The sequence below is a fragment of the Tachypleus tridentatus genome, chromosome 6 (assembly GCF_004210375.1).
Source record: "Tachypleus tridentatus isolate NWPU-2018 chromosome 6, ASM421037v1, whole genome shotgun sequence".
Classification (NCBI taxonomy): domain Eukaryota; kingdom Metazoa; phylum Arthropoda; class Merostomata; order Xiphosura; family Limulidae; genus Tachypleus; species Tachypleus tridentatus.
In genome coordinates this window covers 161,230,270-161,255,544 of record NC_134830.1, presented here as the reverse complement: position 1 = coordinate 161,255,544, position 25,275 = coordinate 161,230,270, and the positions used below count along the sequence as shown (strand labels likewise).

Here is a 25,275-nt window from a genome sequence, read left to right as displayed (position 1 = left end):
TGTTTTGTTTTGGGTTTTAAAAATTATGGTTAAAATATAATTAATCAGAAGTTGGGATTTGTTGTTTCTTACACAGTTCTTCCTCATGATTTTGTTTACTTATTTAACTTCATTTAAATGTATTTATTTAATTTCACCAAAATATGATATATATATATATATATATATATATACATATATATGATAAATTTTAAAATGCTCAATGTAATTTTTTTTTCATTCTACGAAAGTAGTAAACTTAAATAAGGAAGCAGTTTAAAGGTTACTAGTCCCAAGAGTATGGTGTAATTAGTTTTATAACATTTACTGCAAATTTCATTGTTGAAAACATATGTCAGTTTAAGTTATTCATTTTACGTAGAAAGTTGTTAGTGAAGTGATATTAATTTGTTTGTTTGTTCGTTTTGAATTTCGCGCAAAGCTACACGAGGGCTATCAGCGCTAGCCATTCTTAATTTAGCAGTTTAAGACTGGAGGAAAGGCAGCTAGTCATCACCACCCATCTCAAACTCTTGGGCTACTATTTTACGAACAAACAGTAGGATTAACTGTCACATTATAACTTCCCCACGACTGAAAGGGCGAGCATGTTTAGTATGGCAGGGAATAGAACCCGCGAACCTCAAGATTACAAGTCGGGCGGCCTAACCACTTGGCGATATTGGGCACTGTAATATTAACCAGTTTGTATTTATATTAAATACATGCAAATGATTAATGAATAAATTATTTGACGTGGAACAAAACGTGTTTCTTGCTTGTACGCATTTTTGTATATGACAAAGTTTCAGTAACATTCATCTGAAATACAGCAGTATTTCAGTTATACGGATCTCAGTGACAAAAATATTTCATTTATATGGGCTTGTCTGTTTGACGTTAAACACAAAATTATCTATCTGTGCTCTGCCCACTACAGATATCGAAACTCGATTTCTAGCGCTGTACGTACGGAGACGTAGCTCCGTACAACTGAAGGAGTAATTACTTGTTTGTTTTTGTTTTGTTTTTTGAAATTCGCACAAAGCTACTCGAGGGCTATCTGCGCTAGCCGTCCCTAATTTAGCAGTGTAAGGCTAGAGGAAAGGCAGCTAGTCATCACCACCCACCGCCAACTCTCAGGCCACTCTTTTACCAACGAATAGTGGGATTGACCGTACACATTATAACGTCCCCACGGCTGAAAGGGCGAGCATGTTTGGCGCGACGGGGATGCGAACCCGCGACCCTCAGATTACGAGTCGCACGCCTTAACACGCTTGGCCATGCCGGGCCATAAAGGGGTAATTACACGAGTTCAGTTCCGTGGATCTGAAATACATTTCAGTTTCGTAGATCTGATAAGAAAAGCAGCATATGAAATAACCAAATAAAACTACGATAATATTTATTTTATGCAAAAGAAATGTGTATGTTATATATATTACGCCTAATCCATGTTAAATTAATAATACACGTGTTTATTAAATGTTATCTAATATAAGCCAACAAAGAAACTGTATAAAAGAACAGATTTAAATAAGGTCACCATATCTATGTATTCGATGCTTATCAAACCAGAATAACCATAATCGGAATGAACTGGTTATATAGCTAAAATTTCTGCTTGCTACAAATGAGGCCATTCTGTTGGATCTGAGTAAATTTATTACAAACTTTATTTTTAATGCAGCCTGTTAAGAGATACACTTAGTTTTAAGTTATAGCTTGCTGACCTTGTTCTGGGCACTAGTAACGAATAATCTTGACCTGAAAACTAAAATTTATTGACACGTCGTTTGCGCGTGCATTTCATCTTTTTGGTTTTGTTACACCTTATTGACACCTTTTTTCGCGTGTTTGCGCACTTTGCCTTTTTAACACCCTTTTCGTGCCGCCCACACTTCATCTTTCTGATATTGTTCTAGGCCCGGCATGGCCTAGCGGGTAAGGCGTGCGACTCGTAATCCGAGGGTCGCGGGTTCGCGCCCGCGTCGCGCTAAACATGCTCGCCCTCCCAGCCGTGGGGGTGTATAATGTGACGGTCAATCCCACTATTCGTTGGTAAAAGAGTAGCCCAAGAGTTGGCGGTGGGTGGTGATGACTAGCTGCCTTCCCTCTAGTCTTACACTGCTAAATTAGGGACGGCTAGCACAGATAGCCCTTGAGTAGCTTTGTGCGAAATTCCCAAACAAACAAACAAACAGATATTGTTCTAAAATGTGAAGTGTATTGACAGGCACGTATTTTTGTGTATATTTTTGCTTTATGGATACTAGAGTTTACTGGCACTTAATTCTGTGATGACACTTTTGTCATCCTGTCTTTGGTACTAACTTTCTGACACGTTTTTATGTACACGTTTCAAGATTCTGAGCAAACAAGGACCCGCCATCCGGCATCACAGGCACGTTTCCTGTTAGTATTGGAGAGGGCAAGACTAATCAGTGATGTCGAGAAAACCCAATTGTAGAGAAATATATATGTACAAACATTTCGTTTGGGTTGAGAAAATATTTTACGTAGAGGAGCGAACAACGTTTCGACTTTCTTCGATCATCATTACCCCTCGCTAGTACAGCAGTATGTCTTCGGATTTACAACGCTAAAATCAGGGGTTCGATTCCCCTCGGTGGGCTCAGCAGATAGCCCGAAGTGGCTTTGCTATAAGAAACCACACGCACACTCTTCGGTCATCGTCAGGTTCACGATGACCGAAGAAGGTCGAAACGTTGTTCGCTCCTCTACGTAAAATATTTTCTCAACCCAAACGAGCCGTTTTTACATATAGAGAGGACAAGACTGTTTATAATAGGAAAGGTCATTGTATCTAAACCCTGTCTCTGCCAAAATCTCAGGTCAAATTATTGCCACTAGTTGCTTGTGACGTTTCTATAAAAAAAACTCTGTCCTTGGAACCACTTTCTCCAGCATCGATCACGTGCGTTATGGTGGCCATGGTTAGGTCCTGATATCCTAATCACCATTAAAACAAGTTTATCCGAAGGACGAAAAGCTCATACTCATACTACGAATATTGATAAACACGGGCCCTCCATTGTACGTGAACATCGACTTCCAAGTCCACATTTGATATTGATAAACATGGGCCCTCCATTGTACGTGAACATCGACTTCCAAGTCCACATTTAATATTGATAAACTATCCAAGGGCCCTCCATTGTACGTGAACATCGACTTCCAAGTCCACATTTGATATTGATAAACTATCCACGGGCCCTCCATTGTACGTGAACATCGACTTCCAAGTCCACATTTGATATTGATAAACTATCCAAGGGCCCTCCAGTGTACGTGAACATCGACTTCCAAGTCCACATTTGATATTGATAAACTATCCAAGGGCCCTCCATTGTACGTGAACATCGACTTCCAAGTCCACATTTGATATTGATAAACTATCCAAGGGCCCTCCATTGTACGTGAACATCGACTTCCAAGTCCACATTTGATATTGATAAACTATCCAAGGGCCCTCCAGTGTACGTGAACATCGACTTCCAAGTCCACATTTGATATTGATAAACTATCCAAGGGCCCTCCAGTGTACGTGAACATCGACTTCCAAGTCCACATTTGATATTGATAAACTATCCACGGGCCCTCCATTGTACCTGAACATCGACTTCCAAGTCCACATTTAATAATGACAAACTATCCAAGGGCCCTCCATTGTACGTGAACATCGACTTGTAAGTCCACATTTGATATTAATAAACTATCCACGAGCCCTCCATTGTACGTGAACATCGACTTCTAAGCCCACATTTGATATTGATAAACTATCCACGGGCCCTCCATTGTACCTCAACATCGACTTCAACGTCCACATTTAAACAAGTCAAAGACACAAACGCCCTCTGAAGTTGCATCGAAAAATTTAAATTACACGAAATATAAGAGGGTTGCTCTTATTCAAATTTCTTTGGTCAGTCAGGTCTCTGATGAACAGAATCGTTAATTCCAATCTTGTGAATACTGTACTTTCAAGTCATCACAAATAAACTTGATTTTTTTTCTTTCTTTTTCATTGTTTATCTTATGGAACAAGTTGGTGTTTTATGTTATGCACAAATTAAACAATGGAGTACCTGTGCTCTGCCCACCAATGGTATCGAAACCAGGTTTCTAGTATTGTGAGCGAGGGGGTGGCTAATTGGACAAAGAGATATGCCCAACTTTATTGCAGTGTTGTTTTTTTTAGCTGGCAAATTCTTTTTCGTAACTCTGGTCTTCACTCTGCATATAAGAGCATTGCTCCCGATTGACTTATATTGTGGTTCGATTCTCGCTGCTGCACAAGTTTTCTTCCGTTTCCTTGAAGAACGTTTCAGGGTCCCTATATCAACTTCGATATCCACATATATCTTTCCTTGTAAAGGGCTGTGACTTGTACCTCTAGCCATAACTTATTTGTGGCATTGCACTGACGAACTTTTTGAAATTCACTGTGAATCAAACATATGTAGGTGCTAAACATGTCGCCAGTGACGCCTCTTCTCGCATCGACATTAACATATAAACATCGTTCAGCTAAATTAACATGCGCACTTTACCTTTTCACCAATTTTCATATATTTTTCCGTAAGGGCTGAAAGTTTTTAGAGAATGCCCCCGTTTAAATTCAGTACCCAATACGATAATAATACTTTGCCCTAAACTATCAGTTTATTTTTAAAAACATAAGTATCGAATTATATGTTAAGCTGACGTGACACTTGCTCCAGCTGTTCTCTCCACTTTTACCTCAAGCGTGGGTCTCTTAGTTATTTGATTAGCCTTAGTTAGAATCTTTCAAGAATTCAGATCCGTCCAACATATAATTTGCTGCTTAAGTGAGAAAGCAAAATAAAAATTTCCCCTTCGAATGGTGTTTAATTATTGATATTTATCCAACTCTGTCTGTCTTCTTCAGAACTCCTCATAAAAGTATTTTTATAATGTGACGATCAATCCCACTATTCGTTGGTAAAAGAGTAGCCCAAGAGTTGGCGGTGTGTGGTAATGACTAGCTGCCTTCCCTCTAGTCTAACACTGCTAAATTAGGGACGGCTAGTGCAGATAGCCCTCGTGTAGCTTCAACACAGCTAAATTAGGGACGACTACTGAAAATAGCCCTCGTGCAGCTTTGCGCGAAATTCAAAAAAAAAAAAAAAAAAAATCTGCCGACCACTTCAGGGTTGTAACTCTTGGAACGATTCACGTATTGGAACTAAAGTCGCATCAATTGGCAAATGAAATAAACTTGTTAGAACAACTACCAACTCCGCGCTCAATAGAAAAGTATTTATAGAATCCGGGAAGAAGAAATCTTGGAAGTGTCTTTGTTATTATTCGCTCCTTCCCCAAAAGCGACCCTATAGTCTTTCCCTTTATATACACGTATGTGTGTGTGTATATATATACAGTTATATCTGTATAACTGCAGATGATGCGCGCCTTTGACGCTATTGGAAACACGAGTCATCGAGATTTGGGTTCTAAAAATAAATTAAGGTAGGAACAGAACTGCAAGAGATCGAGAAAACAACGGCCAATCTTCATAGCAAAATGCCAAAACGAAGTGCACGAGAAAACCTTCTTAAAATACATTATCCATTAAAAACACTACACGTTTATAAAATCGAAAAAGTGCAGAAGAATTCGAGACACGTCTCAGTAGCCGCAGGAGCAGACGAAACCTAACAAAATAGCACTGATTTATTACCACTCTCAAAAGAAAAGATGAAATAAATTTGGATTCTTTGAGAAGAAGGATCACAAACAAGCTCGTCTTGTGTTACTTCGTTCTGGCAGCAGGAAGATGTTGATGGCATTCTGTTCACCAGCACATCTACCAGTAAGCCATCTTTGTTTGTTTGTATTTTTTTAATTCAGAGAGTTAGGGCTCTCGATTCGCAATATGCGGGTTGCAAGGTCAGGTTCCCTCATCGAACATGCTCGCTCTCTCATATCTGGGTGTTTCGTGATGTAACAACGGTCAAACTCACTTTTCTTTAATAAAGAATTGTATACGAGTTGGCGGCGGGCAGTGTTGGCTAGCTGCCTTTCCTCTAGTCTTTCACTTCTAAATTAGGGACGGCGGAGAGCAGATAATCCTACTTTGACCTTTTTTTTTTGTATTAGCAATAAATATAACAAAGAGAGGTTATCAAGCTTCTAAAATTTAGCAAGAAATTACAAAGAACGGTTTTAATAAAATCAAATGTAGGTTGTTGTCTTTTTGTTCTTGCCTTAAGTTTATACAAAGGCGAAACCAGAAGCATTTTAATTATGGATCGATAACAGGCGGCGTATGGATACATTTACTGTGAAACATGTTCCTAGTGGTCAAATGAATGGAACTGATTCAAGACGGAATACTATATGGAGAAATGAATGAGCCATAGACTGAATGGGTAAACATTAATCAGAAATAACATCGTGGTTATAACAGAAAGCTTTTGTCTCTTTCTGTAAAGGCGCAAAGAGAAATACGATATGTTATCGCATTTACTCGATTCCGCTTTCACTGAAAATGACAACTGTATTACATTACATACATAATAAATGAAATGATTATTGCTATATGACTTGCGGATCAGTAAACCGTAGTTCATCTACACTTTCGCAAAATGATGACGTAGGCAAAATCTTACTTGAAATATACACGTTTACAGCACAGTAAGTTACGTGCTTCGTGTGTGTAGTTTATTATGAATCTAATAATTTCAAAATTAACTGAATTTATAATGTTGTTGTTTTGAATTAAGCACAAAGCTACACACTATCGAAACCCGGTTTTTAGCGTTGTAAGTCCACTGACATACCGCTGAGCCACTGGGGGCCTGAATTTATAAAGTCAGTATTACCGGTTTGTTTCACAAAGTCTTTCGCCATATGTAATATCGAAAACTATATTACCTGGCCCGGCATGGCCAGATGGTTTAGGCACTCGACTCGCAATCTGAGGGTCGCGGGTTCGAATTCCCGTCACACCAGACATGCTCGCCCTTTCAGCCGTGGGAGCGTTATAATATGATAATCAATCCCACTGATGACCACTCGACGAGTTGAATAAACTTAATACGCTCCCTCACACACACGTCGTGACACAGCGGCATGTCTGTGGACTTATAAACGCAAGAAGCCAGGTTTCGATACTTTTGATGGGCAGAGCACACGTAGCCTATTGTGTAGCTTTGTGCTTAACTTCAAACAGGCAAGCAAAACAAACACAACTTGGAGTATATTCGTTAAGTTTCGCTCCCCACTTTTTGTTTTTCTAGTTACTGTTGAAGTACATTAATTCGTTGCATATTGTCGAGCATGTGTTTCTTCTAGTTTCCGAAACACAGTCAAACAGAAATAACAAGACTGTTTATTCTTCGCACTTCGCTGGGGATAATTATTCATTCGGTGACTATCCGAACAGCAGAAAAGATATATATATATATATATAAAGTCCTAACTTTCAGCAAGATAGATTCCAGAAGTAAAATAAAGAAAACAAACTCGTACAATTGATAAAGCTAGTGTAATGTTTTTTTCCTATTGTTTGATAAACTGTTTCTCCTGAATATTTTACGACATTCTCAAGTGACAGCGTCGTTTTTTTAACTCCTTCAAGTGTGTTACTATCTTAAGGCCTGCTTTAGGAGGTGTTTGAAAAGGGTTGCTCAAATTGTATTAGCGGAAGAAACTATATTGTTGCTGAAGTGAATTAGTTCCAAGGAAGACTGAAAGAGGTGTGAGTTTCACCTGACCGTTAGGACTAAATCAAAATATACGAGAGACACACAAATGTTTTGGAGAAGTGCTGTCTCCAGTGTTTACTTAATCTACACGAACACATTACTTTTTCTTCTGCGTGTCCTTTCATTTATGGTTAACATATTATTCAAGCGCTGACTCTATCGTACAAGCACCTTTGATGAGAAAGCAAATCCCAGATAATCCTTACAGTTTCGTGTGTTTTTAGTCTTAATTGTATGAAGGTTTGTTTGTTTGTCTTTAAATACAAAGTTCAGTGTAGACTGGCTTTGCTGTCGTTTAGTTACACTTTGTAATTTTTGCTACCGGCCTTCATCAATTCAGGTCTACGAAGTCTACGAATTTACAACGCTAAAATCAGAGGTTCGATCCCCCTCGGTGGACTCAGCAGATAGCCCGATGTGGCTTTGCTATAAGAAAACACCCGCACTCATCAATTCAGATGACTTGTTTTTATACTAAAATCGTATTATAACGTCTTTGTAAAAGAAATCAAAACACCGACTGTTCTACCAGACGCAATAACAATAAATTTGGATTCTCCACGTAAGGCAACGGACAACACCTTTCATTTAAAATATTTATGATTATTCAACAGATGGCAGCACTTATGTAAATTATGTTTTTTTTTAATAATTTGTTATTACTTTTCATATTTCTCTTTAAATATATCTAGTTAAAAAGATATATATTACTCTGTACCTCACAATTTTACGTTTTAATGCTATTTCAAATACTCATGACTGTAAGAGTACTACTTATATATATAAATTAGTACTTGTGTAAACAGGCATTTTACGAGTAGGGTTAAAAGAAGAACCTTATGTCCATAATAAATCTCTGCCTCACTCTTTTTCCACTAAAAATACTAAGTTTTAACTTCAGTTTCAAAGTGAAATTGCATATGGCATATTTGTATGACCTTATACATAATGATATATCGCTAGTTGTATAATTTAAACCAACGTTTAGTGTCAGTTCGAGTTCTTTTAACGTTAACCACACAACTGCTTCCTGAACTGATACGGAAATTAATACGTTTAAACATTAACTAATTAGCAATATGATCAAATGACTTTAAAGCTTGTAATTCCACTCAAGAATTAGAGTGGAAATAGGCAACCTTGATAATAATATTGTCTTGTCTACTTTCATTCTACCTGATGATATTGTTGTCTCGTCTACTTTCATCCTACCTGATGATATTGTTGTCTCGTCTACTTTCATTCTACCTGATGATATTGTTGTCTTGTCTACTTTCATCCTACCTGATGATATTGTTGTCTCGTCTACTTTCATTCTACCTGGTGATATTGTTGTCTCGTCTACTTTCATTCTACCTGATGATATTGTTGTCTCGTCTACTTTCATCCTACCTGATGATATTGTTGTCTTGTCTACTTTCATCCTACCTGATGATATTGTTGTCTCATCTACTTTCATTATGCCTCATGATGACCAGAATAAATTTAGTCGAGACATGTAGCAAAATATATTTGTTTAGTATTAATAAATAAGCCTGGTTTTACTGGTGTATTAGTTATATCAATGAACATAGCTGAATAAAATTGCCATTTATAATTTTAAGAATGCATTGCTTCATCAGCTGGGCACCCATGTTGTTGGTGATATTTTCAATCCTACTAATAATAAAAGCGTAGTGCACTCTTAACAATAAAAATCGTAGATTAGTACTAATAATAAAAACTTTGGACCTTGTCTGAGCTACATTATGGGCATTTTGCGATAGAGTAATGAAGTGAAACACATGAAGGACACTTATACATTTGAAAATCCAGAAGTTTCTGTGATTATTATTAACTCTCAAAAGGTCGCTCTGCAGACATGTGTTAGAGAAAACATTTCAGAAATTATCACAGCTTCTGACAGCTTTAATTAATGGAAGTGGATTGGCCATCATTTCTTAGGTGAATTAGACAGTAAATACATCCGTTCACAAGTTTCAAAGAAAACTATGTAATTAAAAACTCTTTCTTACGTGTTGATAATTTCTCAACGATCCTGGACACTCCTTCGTAAAATATGATGTGCCCGTCAGTATCTGCGTAGAGCCAAGAATTTCGTTTCCTGAGTTGGCCCCTACGAATAAATTTGTAACTTACTAAAAGGAAGAACTGGGGAGAGAAAAGGGGGAAAAGCAGCAGGAAAATACCTTATTTAAAGTGTGGGGGGAGGAAAGACACATAAAAAGCAGAAAGTCTGTAACAAGTTTCGATTATCTCACCACTGGTGTTAATTAGTTTGAACGCCAAGGCCTTGAAAATGACAGGCCTTAGGACTTTACTTTGACTTTAGCACTTGGTAATAGCCAGCATTGTCGAAAAAGAGATTGGTTATAACAAGGGAAAAGGTTTCTTGTTTTTAACGTGCCAGAAGATTTTTTTTGTGGTTATTGTTGCTGTTCATGATTTAAATTTAACAATACTCTGACTTTGCTATTTTAATTATTTTCTCTCATCCATAAAAATGTGGTCGTCAACCATTGTTACTGAATAATAGAATTCTTATATTTATCCATCATTTTATTTTCAGAATTATGAAAGCATATCGAACAAGCATTAACGTGCTCTGAACGTAAGGAAATGTTTCTGTGTTTTTTTAATAGTTTGTGCATCATTGGCAAAACTCCAATGGTAACAGAATTACCTAACCCTACATTTTCTATTTAAATTCAAGACATCAAGCCCGAACTTTGCTCCTTTATAAAGGTTTACTGGAAAAACCGATTATTTGAAGCATAATAAACAGCTTCAAAAGGAAAGAGGATATGGCTTGCAGCTTCATCGAAAAAATAAAAAAGGAAACTACAGGTGGCGCTTTAATGTTCTTTTGTATTTATCTGGAGATTAAAGGTCGTTTTTCTCTAAACCTTTTAATCAAGAAGTGCAAATCCATTGTGCAATACAAAAATTCTCTCAAAACAGCATTAATCGGATTATCCGTACTTGTAAAGTAAGTTTGCTTCACGAATGTTTGAAATTCTGGATTCGATTTTTTTTAAAGAAAGAAAAGCTTTAATTTCTATACCTTAAAGCAACATTTCTTTTTTTTAACCCTGTTTTGTGTTTAGGAATGTCTCTAGTATATTGCTAACATAACATCTGAATATATTCTTTTAACCTTTAACAAACACTGCTTGTCTTACGAACACGTTAATCTAAAGAAGGCGCTCCTAAATATAAGTTATAGCAATACGTACAAAATTGTTGGCGTGCTCTCTCACATAGAAACAAGAAAAGGGTGATACGCAATGCCACAATGTAAGTTAATGGAACTAAAGTCTAATTAAGTTTAAAAAACAAACAAACTATTATTACCCTGCTTTTCATAACTTTTAAAACACTTAATGTATTAATTCATCCTTAGGGCTCACTCCAGACAACGCTTAATCAGTTAGTTCGTTCTTTGTTTGTTTTTGAATTTCGCGCAAAGCTACACGAGAGCTATCTGCGCTAGCCGTCCCTAATTCAGCAGTGTAAGACTAGAGGGAAGGCAGCTAGTCATCACCACCCACCGCCAACTCTTGGGCTACTCTTTTACCAACGAATAGTGGAATTTACCGCACATATTAACGCCCCCACGGCTGAAAGAGTGTTAAATTAAATATAAGACATATAACACTAAACTATATAATATGTATTAAACACAAAACATAATATTAAACTACATAACATACGATAAACAGATAACACTAAACTACGTAATATACATATTATATATAAAACAGATTACATTAAACTGTATAATACATGATAAACATAAAATAGATAACATAAGCTGTATAATATATAATAAAGAGAAAACAGATAATATTAATACTGTATATCTGGTGTGACGAAGAGCCGAAACCACGACCCTAACCTTACGACGCGAGTGCCTTAACCATCTAACCCTACCGGGCCTTAGCTATTTCGTGTTAGCATATGAAAAAAACAAAGTTATACAAATAAGTAATTATCGATAATATGGACTTGTTAGTACATCCACTGCTTTAAAAAGATGCTTACAGTATTAAACATAAATAAAAACACAGGTAAAGAATATGATACCTATACTGTTGGTGGTATAAACAGACAATCCCACTCGTTTTTTGAGCATTACTTCTATAAAACATTATTTTTGCTTGTTCCAGATGTTCTCATATTTTATTGGTGACGCGATGAAATGTTTATAATCGTTGGATAACTTTTGACCCCGTCTGAAGTTCAATTTAAATTTATCAAAATTGTTAAAATATATAACTGAGATTACTCGTTAAGGAACAAACAGCCAAAAACTGTATAAAATACGTCGTTTAAAATACACCCTTCTCGTGCGAAACTCCTGAAACTAAGCACCCTACGTTTAACACAGATAATTTGTTTTAAAATAATTCGTCCTGTTTTGTTTTTGTTTTGTTAAGCTTTGTGCTTAACAATAACTGAACCAAATCTTGACTAGACTAGTGAAGACTGACTGTCACTGTTATAACACATCCACTGCCCCAACGTGCGAAAGGCGATGTTTTATTTTTTTATTTATTCGCAAACAGCACGTGAACTACGAATCTTCGGTTTCATACGCTACTAGCCGCTTAGGCCTTGCCGAGCGTTTTTTTTTTGTTTATTAATATTGGGAGGGAGCAGCCGTCTCTTAACTTGTTTCTTTGCGGAATGTAAAACATTGAAGGGCTATGCTTCCCAGGAATTGACAAAATTAATATACACATAGCACAAAGTTCAATATTTTGTATTTCTTTCTCACAGCTCTCTGACTCTTCCGTAGTCATTACAGTCATGTATACGCCCTCCCCGCTAGTACAGCGGTAAGTCTACGGATTTACAATGCTAAAATCAGGGGTTCGATTCCATTCAGCAGATAGCCCGATGCAGCTTTGCTATAAGAAAAACCAAAAACACACAGTCATGTATACACTGTAGAAAGTTCTAATTCATTAAATGCCCATCTATTTTTAGTAGAAATTATGGTTTAATTTTACCCCTCTCCAATGGATCACGTTCAACCCCATTTGAAGTTTAATTTGATAACTGGGGTTCTCATTAATGAAGCAAAACCTGTATAATAAGTCAAGTTTCCCCCTTCTTTCTTTTTGGTTTTTGTTGTTAAACACGGAGCTGTACAATGGCCTGTATGTGCCCTGCCCACCACGGGTATCGAACCCAGTTTTTGGCGTCAGAATTTCGTAGACACACTGCTTTGCCACTGGAGCGAGGAACTGCTTTCTTTGTTTTGTCACTAAACTTTAGTAGCTCCTTTAGATGTTAACTGTACACCTTGATTTGTGCTAGTAATAACTGATTTACCTGACAGATTAAGTAATTACGTCTTTAGGCCCGGCAAGGCCAGATGGTTAAGGCACTCGATTCGTAATATGAGGGTCGCGGGTTCGAATCCCCCGTCGCACCAAACATGCTCACCCTTTCAGCCGTGGGAGCGTTATAATGTGACGGTCAATTCCACTATTCGTTGGTAAAATAGTAGCCCAAGAGTTGGCAGTGGATGGTGATGACTAACTGCCTTCCCTTTAGTCTTACACTGCTAAATTAGAGACGGCTAGAGCAGATAGCCCTCGTGTAGCTTTGCGCGTAATTAAAAAAGAAACAAACTTATGTCTTTAAATTCATACATAAAGTCTATAAAAAAAACTCAAAACATGTTTTATTCTATGGTTTGTGTGTTTTTTTTTAATCTCCCTCGAGTCTGGCAGAAAATCCTAAAATAATCCAATTCTGATTGATGCAGTTCAAACGTCAACCAAAAAATTGGAAATATGCCCTATTTCTAATACAAAAATCCTAAAACAAAACAACCTGTTTACACCATCAGGTAGTTTCCAATAATCATACAAAAAAAACAACAACAGAAAAAAACGTTACAGTAATCAAGCTAGTCAACTCCGGGCTAAAACACGTGCACACACATCATCTTTTTTGTAAGATATAAATCGACAAGTGAAGATAATTTATCTTTTCTAGGAAAACGTTGCTGAAATTTGCTCTTTAACTGTTACATCAATTGAATGCTGATAGCTCAAGATTTTTTCCTGCTACTTTCGCATTTTTTGAGATTCTACTTACATAACCTTGGCCCCTCTCCGTCATTAAACTGTGAACTTTGAGCTGACTATCTGGCTTTAACCATTCTAGAATAAACTTAAACGAGAAAATGATAAGGTTATCACTTAGAACCTTTTATTAAACTTAAACAAAGGGTTGATTGCAGTGTTTTCCCACTTAATATTGCGATCCCAGGAACACAGGCCAGTGTTATGTTGATGTGTAGCACGCTCTTTACATGAAATGATTTTCGCTTTGCTCATAAATCGTTGTTTTTCAAATTAGTCATGCTTTTACAGTACAGGAAGTTTTCAGTCTTTTTGCTAGATGATGACGCAGCGTTTGCTGATATATCAAAATCTAAATTGAAATATATTAGTAATTTTTACAATATTGAAATTCTAATGAAAACATTAATATTTTTTTACAATATCAGGATCCTTATGAAAAGGCCCGGCATGGCCTGGTGGTTAAGGCACTCGACTCCTAATCCGAGAATTGCGGATTCGAATGTCAGTCAAACCAAATATGCTCGCCCTTTCAGTCGTGGGGGCGTTATAATGTTACGGTCAATCCCATTATTTGTTGGTAAAATAGTAGCCAAAGAGTTGGCGGTGGGTGGTGATGACTAGCTCCCTTCCCTCTAGTGTTACACTGCTAAATTAGGGACGGCTAGTGCAGATAGACCCTCGTGTAGCTTTACGCGAAATTCAAAACAAACAAACAAACCTTATGAAAAACACACCAAGTGGTTTTTTTTTTTGTTTTAGACCCCCGCTAGTACAGCGGTATGTCTCCGGATTTACAACGCTAAAATCAGGAGTTCGATTCCCCCTCGGTGGGCTGAGCAGATAGCCTTTGTGGCTTTGCTAAAAGAAAACACATGTTTGTTTTACAATATAGGAATACGAATAACAAACATACTAATGAGATTTAACAACGGAGGACTTACTCTAATGATAAATCCACTAAGAAGTGTTTACAAATGCTGAAATTCTAATTAAAAACTCTCCAATAAATTTTCATAACGTTCCCAAGAACATGATTTCCAATTTAGCACATTGTGAAACGAAAATATTTTTAATGCGAAAGGTGGGGCATGTAGTTCTTTGGTTATGCTAGTTTTTGCTGCGCCTAAATAACGTTAATACGATGGAGTTCTTTTAATTTTACGATAATTTTTTTTTAATACACACGAATGTATTTTATCAAAAAATACATTTATCACAACACAGACTATTGATGTTCCTGTTGCTTATTATAGAATGATAGTATTGAAACAACACTTATAATCAAGTTTCAAATAACGACTTCTGTTTTTCATTGACAAATACTTTAAAATTAAAAACTATAAATACTTTTCTATAACAGAAATATTTGTTATTATAATTGTTAATTGAATAAGTACAATAAGATATAACAGACTATTCAGTTTTGGATTTTATTTATTATGTGAATTATGATGTGTTCAAACAAGAATAGGCGCTAAGTTCAATATATTAACAATTCCAATAAAATAGTTAATAGTTATTTTGAAATTGTCGACATAAAAAGCAGTGCTAACCTTCTAAACACAGTAAAGTACTCTTAATTACCAGGTTTCTGCTACGCCTAATTAATATAAGTCATGAATTTTTAAGAACGTTTAAAACCTGGTATTTTTAAGAACAATTAAAATTATTTATAACTGAGTCTTAGAATTTTCGCACGAGGCTATCCAAGATAATTTACATGTAGCCATCTTTTATCTTTAACTGATAAACTGGAGAGAGTGTGTGTGTCTGTGTATTGTCTTATAGCAAAGACATATCGGTCTCTCTGCTGTATCCACTGAATGGAATCGAATCCCTGATTTTAGCATTGTAAATCTGTAGACTTACCGCTAGTGGGAATACATATAGTCAACAGCATTCATCATGCCCGGCATGGCCAGGTGGTTAAGGCACTCGATTCGTAATCTGAGGATCGCAGGTTCGGATCCCCGTCACACCAAATATGCTCGCCCTTTCAGCCATGGGGGCGTTATAATGTGACGGTCAATCTCACTATTCGTTGGTAAAAGAGTAGTAAAAGAATTGGCGGTGTGTAGTGATGACTAGCTGCCTCCCCTCTAGCCTTACACTGCTGAATTAGGGACGGCTAGCGCAGATAACCCTCGTGTAGCTTTGCGCGAAATTAAAAAAGAAACAAACAAACAAATAGTCATCATCAATTCTTGGTTTACTTCTTATTTGATCAAATAGTGTAGAACGAGTTTTATTTTCTGCAGTAACCTGTTGCGAACCGTTAACCTTCGAATTAACTTCCAGGCGATCTTATGATAACAAGTTTAGGGGTGAAAACTTACAATTTTATGACCATTAAGACAGGTTGTTACCAAAACTGCTGATGGAAGCCCAATAAAATTGTATTGAAGTTAAACAAGAAAGCACTAGAAAACAATAGGTATTCGTAAATAATACTTTTAGGGCTAAATCTTCGAAAGGAGACGCGCTTCGAGTGATAGAAATACATGTAGAGGATTGAGACACAAAATGGCTTCATCCTATTTTTATTGCTTTGTTGTTGTTTTTTTCCAAACAACGAGTCATTCCAGTGGCTTGACGTTTAGAAAAATCATGATAGAATACAGAAAAATACATACCAAAATTTTAAATTCATTTACCGAAAACGGGAATTGTAAAACAGTATGGAATAAATATTGATCTTAGCAGAAAATTATGGTTTAAAGAAATGGATATGAAAGAAAAACACAAAATTATTTTAACATATTAAATTAGTATGTAAACAAAATAAATGCAAATAATGTTCGTATTAAAGCTATATCTTCATATTTTTCTTTCAAACACGCTTCTGACAGAAAAAAAACGTTATTACAGTTGAAGTACGTGTATGTTAATATTAAAGCTATATTAGCATATTTACTTCTACTAAAATTCGGTTAATGCAGGAAAACACACACACACACACACACACACATACAAAACGTTATTTCCGTTAAGGTTGAAGTAAGTAACAATACGTAACTTTGTTCTCCTGGTAACTTAATGTAACAAGAGAGGACAAGAAGCAAAAATACTTAGAATGATATACAAAGTTTTTTGTATGTGTGTTTTGTTTTTTATTTTCGCTTGCGTAAAGTTACACAAAGGTTATCCGCTTATTGCCGTCCCTAATTCTAAACTGATAGACTAAACGGAAAGCACCTATTCAACAGGTTGTCCCTAATCTTAAACTGATAGACTAAACGGAAAGCACCTATTCAACAGGCTGTCCCTAATCTTAAACTGATAGACTAAACGGAAAGCACCTATTCAACAGGTTGTCCTTAATCTTAAACTGATAGATTAAACGGAAAGCACCTATTCAACAGCACTCAGCACCAACTCCTAGGCAACTCTTGCCTGAGTGAATGATGGGATTTCAATGACACTCGTATAGCGCACCCACAGCCCCATAGTGCGGATAGTGTTTTGGGGGTAACGGCTCGTAAACTTATAACTCTCGAATTGTAAGGCCAAGCATGCTAACAACAAGGTCACGCTCGCCTCAATGCTTAACAGTTTGTCTATGATATTAAATATATCGTGTGTTCCATCTATTTAAAAACAAAAAAAAACCTGTGCTTCATGCGTTTAGCTTTAATATTTTTATATTTCTTAACTACTAAAATAATCTGTTCTAAAAATTGCCAACAATTCACACTTAACAGATATGCTAATTTTAAAAAAGCACACCCAAAAACCCAAAATTACAAATCAAACCATTTTACTACAGGTTATTTTTGGTTCCTATTATGGTGTAATAAAATGTTTTTGGTTGCTATTCTGGTATAAGAAAATATTTTCGGTTGCTATTCTGGTAAAATAAAATATTTTTTATTGCTATCCTGGTATAATAAAATATTATTGGTTGCTATCCTGGTAAAATAAAATGTTTTGGTTGCTATTCTGGTGCTATAAAAGCTCTATACAAGTGTTGTTCTTTCTGTTATTATTGGCCCAGCATGGCCAGGTGGTTAAAGCACTCACAATTCTTGGGTCGCGGGTTCGAATCCCTCTAATACCAAACATGCTCGCCCTTTCAGCCGTGGGGGCGTTATAATGTTACAGCCAATCCCACTATTCGTTGGTAAAAATAGTAGTCCAAGAGTTGGCGGTGGGTGGTGATGAACAGCTGCCTTCCCTTTGGCCTTACACTGCTAAATTAGGGATGGCTAGCCCAGATATCCCTCATGTAGCTTTGCGCGAAATTCGAAACAAGCAAAACTGTTATTATTATTTCTTAAAGCACTCTACTGATCCCCTAGTGGCAGAACGGTATGCCTGCGGACTTACAACGCTAGAAGCCGACTTTCGATACCCGTGTTGGCAGAACACAGATAGTTCATTGTGTAGCTTTGTACTTAACTTCAAACAAAAGGAAGAAAACAAAACCTAGCGAGTTTAATTACCTTTATTTGTCATTCGACCCAGTAACCTGACTAAATCTATCTGTAGCTATCACGCTGTTCTAAAATTCCTCCTGTTATAGGTTACCTGACAACCGTGATGAACAAAATTATTTCGCAAGACTTTACTTAAAACGCCCATAATATTGTAATCCTTGCTGCTCGTGGCACGGTCCCACATTCTTTCCACGTACTAACCAATCGCTTAACTTGCAGGGATTCGCCATGGAAACAGGTTATTTTGGAAAATCTCATTGCTGGCACGTCAATACTTGAGCCCTTGTATCTATAGCTTTGTTGTAAATGTACTCCTCAAATATCTTATTATGCGATAAACAAACTATACTGAATATGTGTATCTATTGTTAGTTTGGTTTGTTTGTAACCAACACGAAACTATTTATACTGTGTCCACCACGGATATCGCAAAAAAAAAAAAAAGACAAAGTAGCAAATTCATTTAGAAGTTTCTCACATTGCGACATAAGGTGTATTTGCACGTGTCTGTCTCTAGTTCTTAATCGACAAAGTAGAGGGAAAGCAACTGTTAAAAACAAAAGAGAAAAAATAAACAAAAAAAACGAGTGTAGTAGTGTGATTGGTTAAAGACACTTTACCAGCAAGATGAAAGGGACTTAGCCATTTCGCTTAGTGAGTAGAATACACGTCTAGCCTGCGATAGATCTGATGTTCAAATATATGGCGAGTGAAATACGAATTTAAAAAATAAAATGTAATAAAAGGAGCTCTTACAGAGCATTCCTAATCGTGCGCTGAACGTTTTTGTTCGCGTTAACGGGACGCGAACCTTGAATATGCGGATTCACAGTCAAGGCCCCCTATTGACTACGTCACGCCAAGGCCTAACAAATGTAAAAGATTATAATTTGTTATTGTTTGTTTTGTCTGTTACTTCTATTTTCAGAGCATGAACAATGCTGTTGTCTTACCGTAGAAATCAACATCTCGACAAACATTCCACTAATTGTACTTTCGTAGAAAACAGTCCAAACCTTTAAAACAATTCTTTGCAAGATCCATTGGATACAACACTCGTAATCAGAGAAGTTTTCTATCTCCACTGCGAAGATCTAAGTGTTTTGGCTCTATGTGTGTGTGTGTGATTCCAACATATACTCATGACACTTGTTGCGTCCACATCTGGCGAAAACATGTAGAAGTCTGGGTTTTAAATTGTGTAATTTACATTTCCTGGGGTATTGATAAGTACTTAACTTCCATGTGACAGTAATTAGGAGAAGGAATATTACGTAGTAAGGCATAACAAGAGCAGATAGCCTTGAGATATACAGCTTTGAAGGTTATGTATAAATCTTTTTATATATTTGTGCCTTGAGGGTTAAGTTTGAATATTTTTTTTAATTCGTACCTTAAAGATAAAGTCTAATTTTTTTATGTATAAATTTGTCCCTCGAAAGTTAAGTGTAAATATTTTTATACATTTTTACCTCGAAAATTAAGTGTAAATATTTTTATATATTTCTACCTTGAAGGTTAAGTGTTAATATTTTATGCAAATCTGTTTCTTTTATTTAAAAAAAATCAAGGTTAAAAGAGCACACTGGACAAATGGTTAACGAAAACGTTGATAGCGCTACCTAGTGGTTATTCTACTTATAGAATGTATTCTTATATTATTATTGTTACACTATGGTTATAAACCATTTAAGCTTCAGTTCATTATTGATTATTAATTAGAAGATTGCTCTCGGTTAAGAGCCTAAAATGGCCAATCGCCTCACCAAAATATCACTGGAATGAAACTACAGTTTGAAGCAAGTTTTATCACCATATTTCATCAGTCTCATTTTACTTAGTGAATTACGGATTTAAGTGTAAAGAACCTTTATTTACAAAAGAAACTGATAAAATATTTGTTCCCCAACGTGTTATTTAGACATCATTGAAATCTTCAACTTTATAAACTGTTTAAGTAGTTCGTTTATTTGTTTATTCAAAGAAGGGTGGATGGACGTTTAGGGTTAAGGCTTAAAATAAGAACAAGATATCATCAAAAGCTATACAGTATTTAGAAATTGGTCAGCCTGTACTAAAAGAATATAAAATACAACGAGTCAGCAAGAAGAGTATTTTTATTCATACTGTCTGTATTAGCTTGCTTACGGAAGCTCAAACGTTTTTTTCTTCTCCAAAGCAGCTACAGAACATAATTTATAAGACACTGCATGATTCAGCACTTATACACAGATGGATGCATTATAAACAGAAGAAAGAAACTGTGCACGTCGTCGCTTTTTGTCATTTAGTTTGTTTAAGCATTTTCGCGAAAACCTACACGAAGGTTCTCGGACTGCAATATATTACAGTGGAATGCGGTTCAATCAGAATTCCACGATTTATTCCACTTCTATTAAAGGAATGCCAGAAACTAAGAGGCCATTTCCTGGTGCCAACCCTGTTTTAGTTTTCTGATCTTGTGTTAAACAATTCGCGTCTTTTCAAAGGATCTTTTATAAAGCAGAATGGACTTAGGTAAATCAAACTTGCCTCTGTATATAGTTGTATAATAACAAGTTGTCTGTCTACCAGCTCTGCTCGGTATTTGAAAGAATGACCAAATAAGTCGAAATATGTTTTTTGTTTCGTTCTGTTTACACAAATGGCTTTGTTATTTATCGACCTTCACCTAGTTTTGGTTTTTTTCACTGTAATAATTTCTAAACAATATCTTATATACGCCACGTGTTTTGATTATTGTGTAGCACTATACAGCGTCAAAGGTAGTACTGTATAATAAAATATTTATTTTTACATATAGAACTAACAAATAAAGCCGATAAACCTAGACCGTTTTCTTTTTGTGTAGCTTTACGCGACGCGAGGGCTATCTGTGCTAGCCGTCCCTAATTTAGCAGTGTAAGACTAGAGGGAAGGCAGCTAGTTATCACCACCCACTGCCAACTCTTGGGCTGCTCTTTTACCCACGAATAGTAAGATTGCCCGTTACAACATAACGCCCCCACGGCTGAAAGAGCGAGCATGTTTGGTGTGACGGGGATTCGAACCTGCGACCCTCGTATTACGAGTCGATTGCTTTAACCACCTGGCCATGTCGGGCCTACACCTAGACAGACAAACAAAAATTGCCGGAAACTAAACTTCCTTCTGAAAATATCCGTAATTATTGTTTGTTGTTTTTTTGAATTAAGCACAAAGCTACAGAATGGGCCATCTCTGCTCTGCCCACCACTGGTGTCGAAACCCGGTTTTTAGCGTTGTAAGTCCGCAGATATAACGCCGAGTCACTGGGGGACATGTCCGTAACAATAGCATGTTTGTCTATACGTCTTATCTGGGACGTATAAACAATTTATAAATAAGCCATAAACGTGTCTTATGACTTTAAAAAATGTATTCTTCGCATCATAGCATTTGAACAAATAACTTTTAGTTTTGTCGACCTTTATCCGTTGTTGTTGCTTTTAGGGTATAGAATGCTAATATGATAGCGTTATGACGTCACGTACTTTGAATGTTGTGACACTATATATTTTCCATATATAACTTTGAAAAAAAACCAAAAAAAAAAACCCGAAGTCATGAGTTGCTATGGCTATTCATGACGGAAGCATACAATTGTCTAATATATCTGCATGGCCCGTCGGTGACGCCGTGGCAAGCTTGGAGGCTTATAGCGCTAAAACTCAGGGCTCGATAAACTATTCTTTGTCTTTATGCTTAAAAACAATTAAATAAATCCATGTATAGATTTCAGTGATAATAACAAATGTATAATACGTGTCAAACATTTTTAATTGCAGTAATCTAATAGGTTTACGTACATCTAAACTTTAGTGAAACTGTGTTTTGTTAAAGTAGGTATTTTTGTCTCAACAACAACAAAATAATTCCCTTTTGGCTGTTTCTAACACTAAACTCCACTTACGTTGTTTGAATATTAAACTATAAAATGGATAGTTATATAGCAACTGGGATTGTCGTACTAATTACATTATCACAATTTGACTGTCGAGTACGCACAGTCAGACTTTTTTCTGGGTTGACTATGAAGACACTCGGGCATAACTTAGTCCAATGCGTGGACTGTTAATCCGAGGTTCAATGTTCACGTCCCGTCATTGCCAGATGTTTGTTCCGCATTTTGGGATGGCAGTTGCGATATAAGAGTTAGGGTCTAATCTCATTTGTGGATCAGGCAAGAGCAGCCCAAATGTTGGCGAGTCAAGCTCCCTGTCCACCTGACCTATGCAATGGAATTATAACCTCTTTAGACTTTTATCTAATATTTCTGTAGGTACGATCTAAAATCCTATTTGCCAACGCTACTAGCAACAGAACACTTCTTTACAAGAGACTGAAGCAGATGTGTTTGAAATAACACTTATCTTACCAAGAGTTTCTCTATATTTTCTGTGAAATAAATGGATAGAATATAAAAAAAAGCTCTGTTATTCAAAGATTTAAAATCTTCTTAAAACCTGGTAATAAAAGTTTTTGTTTATCCTTTTCCTGAATGTCAAATCTGTTTTGATTAAATTTTTCCTGTCGGGAGTTCCCCCTCACGGTGAAAAAAAGAAACTCGTTTGTCAGTGAGCAAGAAAACTCTTTTAAAGGCAGAACTCGTAGCGCTTAAAATCAATTCATCATATGTTTGTTTTCCTAAATGTTCATCCTTCACTTGAGTTTGATGTCTCGGGTTTTCAAACCCGGGGTAAAGTCATAATAAATTGTTAACCTTCCACTGTTCCTTGCTAATATATATATTTGGGTACCCTCTAAGTCACCTTAATCTTTAAATAGCCTTGAAATAAATCAAGAATTTACCATCGAAGTGAAAAATAAATTATTTTATCGTATATTTCCTTGTAGGCATATTTAAGATCCTTTACTCAACTACTGACCTCAGCGACTTGACCACGAAGTGACAAACTCAATAACTTACCAATAGTTTCCTGCAAATAAAGCGTTATCATATTGTATGTCAAACGTATTCAGCAGTTTTCAAAAGTGGTTTTATCAGTCTATTTATATATATAAGGCCCCCCAGCGGCACAGACGTATGTCTGCAGATTTACAAAGCTAGAATTAGGGTTTCGATACCCGTGGTGAGTAGAGCACAAATAGCCAATTGTGTTGCTTTGCACTTAACTTCAAAATAAACAAAATATATATAAAACCATTATTTAACAAAATCATGTATGCGTATCTGTTTGCTTACTTCTAGCTTGTGAACAACTGGACTGACTGTCACTGAGTCTGACATGTTTTCTTAGAATTTCGGAGAATGAAAAGGGAGCTACATACGTATCTGTGAGCGCTTATAACACTAAAATTCGGGGTTCAATCCTCACGTTCGAAACGCAGATAATCCATTTTTCCGACACTAAACCAATTTCAAATTACAACACTAAAATAAGGGGATCGATTCTCCTCGGTAAACTCAGCAGATAGCCTGATGTGGCTTTGCTATAAGAAAACACACATACTTTTATTGTTATTAAAAAGTTAATACAAGAGGCCACTGGGAGTGAATTGGAACCAACAATTAAGTCACTGGGAGGCGTTGGGAGGGAAAGAATGGTGTTTGCCCTATGGATATAAAGCAAGTAATTGACTTTAATTTTAAAACCAACAGAACAGGGAATAAAAATAACAGGATTGAATGAACTCTTTGAAAGAAATTAAAGATGAAAGAAACGTCGGAAGTATATTCGACACTTGGCATCTGACTTTTATGTTCTGTTAATACGTAGTAATGTATAAATATACATATATATACACATTCATTATAACTCCCATCGGATTAAATGAACGTCAACTTTACAGTTCGGTTTCCCTTTCCGTTCTGTTACCATACAAATACAAATATTTGGCTTTTAGTGGAAGCGAAATAAATAGAGATCACGAGTGAAGATTACACAATCTACTCAGAATATTAGGTTATGTACTCAATTAATGTCATTAAAAAACGAGATAAAAACGCACAAAACCAAAACCATATAGATTACGAAAGGAGGGGAAAAAAAGGAAAAGAAACATATGTATATAGTATTTCACGGATTTTAACTACAATACTCCCCTCACAAACACACAGTGGAATGCTCCTGGTGCTTAAGAGGTCCTGGGAATATTACATTTAAGCGTGAATAACACTTTTTGTTGATGAAAGTTAATATTCTTATGGAAAACGAGAAGAAAACCATTACTGCGTGGCAAAGGAACTTCTATTAGAGTAACCCATTAAATCTGTCGTTGCAAAAGTGAACCGCGCGTACACAGTATTGAGTCTGTTTCGTTAATGCAAAATAAACACTCATATTCGTACAGTACAATACATAATAGCAGAACAGTAAAACTTTGGTTGGGTGGAGGAGGGGGGGTCTTTGAAACTTATTCTGAGGATCTTTAGTAATTCTTTTCTCTTCCTAAAATAATACATTTAGTCGCTTTCTTTGCAGCTTATAATATAGATAGCGTTCATTGATATTTTCGTTTTGTTTTTTTGTTTCATTAAAATTACGACTTTCATTCGTTTTCTTCACAGTTTACAATAGAGGTGGCGTTCAGTGACATTACCTTCTGTTTGTTTGTGTTTTTTTCTCTCCCTAAATCCCCACCCAGTGGCACAGCGACATGTCTGCGGACTCACACCGCTAAAATCCTGATTTCGGAACCTGTAGTGGGCAGAGCGCAGATAGTCGCGATTTCGAATCCTCATCATCCAAACATATTCGCCCTTTCAGCCGTGGAAGCCACTATTCGTTAATGAAAGAGTAGCCCAAGAGTTGGCGGTGGGTGGTGATGACTAGCTCCTTTCTCTCTAGTCTTATACTGCTAAATTAGGGACAGCTAGCGCAGATAACCCTTGAGTAGCTTTGCGCGAAATTCTAAAATAAACTTTCAATTACCGAATTTATACGAAAGGAAGTAAATCTTGAAAAAAAATAGAGGTTTCACTCCAATTGTGTCTCATAAAATCACCGCAATTTCCAG

At 36.4% G+C, this 25,275-nt stretch overlaps 1 protein-coding gene across 4 annotated transcripts in view; it reads right to left on the bottom strand.

Moving 5' to 3' along the window:
- Positions 1-25,275, bottom strand: part of LOC143254304 (zinc finger protein castor homolog 1-like) — a 243,484-nt gene that overhangs the window by 182,557 nt on the left and 35,652 nt on the right. The window contains exon 2 of one of the 4 annotated variants that reach the window (XM_076509244.1): positions 9,752-9,852. The exons of the other annotated variants lie outside the window; for them this stretch is intronic. The gene's annotated coding sequence lies outside the window, so the exon portion shown is untranslated. The remainder of the gene's footprint in view (positions 1-9,751; positions 9,853-25,275) is intronic. 4 annotated transcript variants of the gene reach the window in all.